Raw genomic sequence first — 5,366 nt, forward strand, 5'->3', positions numbered from 1 at the left:
CAGTCCCTGGAGAAGGTCTTCATGCATGGTAAGAAAAAGTATCAGTGAAAAAGAGGAGGCACCTTAAGGAGGTGGAGTGGCTATAACAATAAGTTAAAATATAGGAATGAGAGTGAGGATGGCACAGGATTGAGCAATGTTTCATTTATTACACATGTTACTGTGAATTGGAAATTATTCTACAGCACCTAATAACAACTATAATGTATCTTAATTGGAAGTCATTTAGAGTTTAGTGGTAGTATTCTTACCTTCTAGGTAAGAAAACAGGGCTTGGTTTCCAGCCAATGCACCTCATGTGGAGCCCCCACCCTTCTGTCAGTGGAAGCTTCATGGGGATGGTGGAGAACTAGCGAGCATTCAGTTCTGTGGTGTGTGGTTTCCATGAGTCAGAGGTGAATCAATGGTTTGTTAGGCTGGGCACTGTGGAAGTTAGAAAGAAATCTATATCAAGAAAATCCCTCATAGTTGTAGAAACAGGCAAGTCTTGCAAGGCCAGGCAAGTTCCAAATCTGTGGGTCAAACATTAAGCTGGAAGCTTGTCCTGATTGAGAGGCTGGCTTAAGGGCCGGGTGAAGCCAAGATCAGCAGAAACACTGAAGGCTGGTTGCTGCAGTGCCATATGAATCCAAGGTCAGCAGTAAGGCCTGTGACTGGAGAGGTGAATGATTCCAAGGTTGGCAGGTCATATAGCAGGTCAGATGGCAGGCCACTGATGGCTCCTAGGGTTGGCAGACAATACAACAGGTCATTGGCTAAAAAAAAAAAAAACCAACCCAAAAAACAACCGCAGGTCAATGAGTCTGATGCAGGATCCAGACCCAACCAAAAGCAAGGAAACTTTACCACAGACTCAAGGCTGTGACCTGAGTATGATGGTTGCATCCCATTATGATATCTTTACAACGGATTGTCTACTCTTAGCAGCTCCCATCATCGAGTTGGTTACATTGTGTTATCATAGGCAGTCACTTACTAGGTTCTCACTGCCAAACCACTGAGAATCCTGGCCCAGCCAAGAAGACACAACTCAACTATCTCAAATAGCAATTAACAACATCAACAACAACAGCATATGTTAATTATGATAAATTATTTTTAATTTACTATAATTGATTGCTTGGTTGTCTTTGTTCAAACTGAGCTGTGAACTTGTTGAGGACAGGGACTCTATAAAAAATGGTTATTAAATAACTATAATGAGCCAACCACAACTCTAGAAGAGAGAGCAATCAGTAAAATAGTCAAAATCCTAGACCTCCTGGATGATATATTTGACAGAGATTTGTTGCATTGTTGAATGCATTGAGCCATCATTTTAAACCACAGATCTAGACTTTTGACTAAATCTGGAGTCTCCTGACCTCACATAGGGTTCCTTTGACCTTAAACATGCTTACATCTGACCTTTTAACTTATACATGACCGCATATAGAGTTCCTTTTAACTTACACTCCTTTGGCCCCCAGCTATCCTTGAATAGCTCAGACTCATTTAAAGCTATTATGAAGGACTTCTGGGAAGATGGCAACTGAGTAACATGTACCAGAAGGACTCCACAGAAGTCAGTGCAGGAGAGTTACTAAGAGGGAAATTCAACACTGCCAGGTGGCAGGAGGAGCATCATAAAAATAAGTAGGCACAGATCCACTAGGTTTTTAGTTTGGGCTTTTGGCTTACCACAGCTAGTGTTTGGCCAGCTAGTGGTTGATCTTAGTCCTGCCCCTATCTTGGCACAGGGGCTTTATCTCAACACAGCCACAGCTTGCTGTCGCCTCAGGGCAGGGATTAAATCCCTCCAGCCCCATGGTCAGGGATCAGGGTTTAGCAATATTGTTACTTTTATTTTCCTCTCTTCTCTCTTATCTGCCCACGGTCTCAGCAGGTTTAGTTTTTTTTTCCCTCTCCCCCCTTTTCTCTCACACTCCACTGCCAACCTCCAGACCACTCCCCTCAACCTAGAGCATTTACACCTGCCCTCCACCCAGCTGGGAGAGCTCCACTCTCTGCATTGTAACCGGAGGCTGGGGAAAGTCTCACCCTCCAGGACGGTATATCCCACCCAAATTCTTCTAGGGGAAATTCCACCTGCCTGCCTTCTGCAGTGATTAACACTTGACTGGGGAAATCCCACCCACCTTGTGAGGAAATTCTGCCTGTGTGGCTGTGAGAGCTCCTATCTGCCCTCTGTGGTCTCAAGTGACTGAGGGAATTTCCTCCCACCTGTCATAGTGCCTCACACAGCCTAAGGCAGCTTGGCAAACATTCACCAATGTTCCATGTTGGGCTCCTGCGGGAACCTCTGCCCAACCTCTGCAGTGATCTATCTGACCAGGGCAATTCTGGCCACCATTCGTGGTGCTCTAGACCAAAGCAGGTAACCCACCAGCCTTCTTTGCCACTCACATTGCAATGGGCACCCCGTACACCCTCTGAGGCGCCCAAAGCTGCCATGAACCACACCATCGCAGCTTCTTGTGAGATCACCCAGTACAGCACCATCCCCGTGGGTTCACAACAACCCAGCCAGCATCCTCTGAGAGGACCATCCAACTTGACCTCAAATAACAGAATACTGGTTGACTAGGGAAAGAGTGAAGGCACAGGAAGATAAATCAGCCAATCCCATAGTACAATTAGCTGCAGGAAGTTCGAAGAAGCATTTTACAAGTCTCTCGGGGAGAGCCCAGTGCTTTTCGACTCTCTGGAAAATGGCACCAGGCTCCTCTAAAACAATGCAACACAAACAGCAATCAGCCTCAACAACAATAACAACAACAACAACAACAACAAAAACAGGAGAAACAAAGGCAATGTCGGTACATGTCCTGAACTTAACGTTGTGCATAGAAGAAGTAGACATTAATCTGCCATACAAAGAAATTTTTAGAATGCTGCTTGGAGTCATACAGGATATGAGGAAAACAATACAGAAAAAGGATGAAATTATAGAGGAGATAAAGTCCATACACTAAAGGGAAATACAAGTGCTAAGGGACAAGATAACAAAAATCAGTAGCAGACTCACAGGCTTCGCCATTCGACTAGAGAAGGCAGAGAACCGCACCAATGACCTAGAGGATAGCCAAGCAGACTTTAACAAACACCAACAAAAATCTAATAAGATCATAAAAGAAGCTGAAGAAAATCTAAGAGCTATGTCTGATGCTATGAAGGGGAACAACATAAGAATAATTGGATTACCAGAGGAAGACACCACAAAGAATTCATCTGCAATAGTAGTGAGAGAATTTTTGGAGGTAAATTTCCCCAGCTTAATGAATGAAAACCAAGCAACCATTAAAGAGGCTGAAAGAACACCAGATAGACTGAATCCCAAGAAACCGTCACCAAGGCACATAATAGTTAAAATATCCAACTTTGAGTAAAAGGAGAAAATCATGAGAGCAGCTAGGGAAAAACAAGCAATCACGTATAAAGGTTTCCAAATAAGAATATGCTCAGACCTATCAGTGGACACTATGAAGAAGAGGAGAGACTGTAGCAACATATTCCATATAAAACAAATAATTCACCATGACTGAGTAGGATTCTTACCAGGGATGTAGGGATGGTTCAACATATGAAAGACCATTAGTATCATTTGCCACATTGGCATGAAAAACTATAAGAACCACATGATAATATATATGGATGCGGAAAAATCATTCTGCAACATCCAACACCAATTCCTATTAAGACACTCAAGAAGATAGGAATGGAAGGAGAATTCCTCAATATAATACAAGCTATATATGAAAAACTAACAGCCAACATGTTAGTCAATGGAGAAAAGGTGAACACAATCCCACTGAAAAAAGGGGACCAGACAAGGATGTCCCTTGTCTCCACTCTTATTTAACATCGTACTGGAGGTTTTAGCTAACAGCATACAGCAAAGTAAAGACATAAAGGGTATTCACCTGGGGAAGGAAGAGGTGAAATTATCATTATTTGCAGATGATATGATTTTATATATGGAAAATCCTAAAAAGTCCACAAGGGGAGTACTGGAAGCAATAGAGAAGTATAGCAGTGTGGCAGGATACAAGATCAACAAACAGAAGTCTATTGGACTACTGTACACATTAGATAAGACCATAGAAGAGGAGATCAAAAAGGTGGTACCTTTCACAATGGCCAAGCATAAATTGAAATATCCAGGGATATACCTGACTAAAAGGACAAAAGATTTATATGATTTAAAATATTTATATTACAAGAAACCAAGACTGACCTCAACAAATGGAAGGGTATCCCATGCTCATAGATTGGAAGACTAAATATAGTAAATATGTCAGTTCTGCCCAAGACACTATATAAGTTTAATGCAATCCCAATACAATTACACTCATTGTTCTTCAAAGAAATGGAAAAACTGTTTACCAACTTCATATGGAGAGGGAAGAAGCCCGGAATTAGCAGAGAACTCCTCAAGAATAAGGACACAGTGAGAGGGCTTGCTTTACCTGACTTTAGCACATATTCTACAGCCACAGTGGTCAAAACCGCATGGTATTGGTATAATGACAGCTACTCAGACCAATGGAAAAGAACCGAAAACCCAGAAATAATATCAGCAGAATACACACAACTGATCTTTGATAAGGGTCCCCAAAATATCCAATGGGAAGCAGATGCCCTCTTTAACAAGTGCTGGAAAAAAATGGATATCTACCTGCAGTAAAATGAAGCAAGACCCGTATCTCACTCCATGTATACGAATAAACTTAAGGTGGAGCATTGACCTTGAGGTAAAACCCAAAACTATTAGGGCCATCAATGAGGGAATTGGGACCAACCTGAGAACTTTGGCACAGTGAATACATAGGCTATCAGAAATATGGAAGGACACAAACACAAATGAATCACAAATTGACAAGTGGATATACTGAAGATAAAACACCTGTGTACATCAAAGTAATTTACCAAGAGAGTCATAAGATAGCCCACAGAATGGAAAACATCTTTAGCAATGACACATCAGACAAAGGCCTTATTACTAAAATCTATAATACTCTTCTAGCTTCCAAAAAGAAAACTAATTGCCCACCGAGGAGGTGGGCAAAGGACCTGAACAGAAGTTTCATAAGGACAGAAATCTGAAGGGCCAATAAACATATGAGAAAAAGTTCCTGATCATTAGCCAGAAGATAAATGCAAATTAAAACAACAATGAGATATCACCTAACACCCTCAAAGATAGCCTAATTCAGAAAATCAGAAAGCAACAAGTGTTGGAGGAGCTCTAGGGAGACAGGAACTCTCATCCACTGTTTGTGGACCTTTAGGCATATACAGCCACTATGGAAATCGATTTGGCAATATCTAAAGCAGACGGAAATTGAGCTACCATATGACCCAGC

This window comes from Echinops telfairi, unplaced genomic scaffold, assembly GCF_000313985.2.
Source record: "Echinops telfairi isolate 266 unplaced genomic scaffold, ASM31398v2 ScPeMD7_7468;HRSCAF=8506_0, whole genome shotgun sequence".
Taxonomy (NCBI): Eukaryota; Metazoa; Chordata; class Mammalia; order Afrosoricida; family Tenrecidae; genus Echinops; species Echinops telfairi.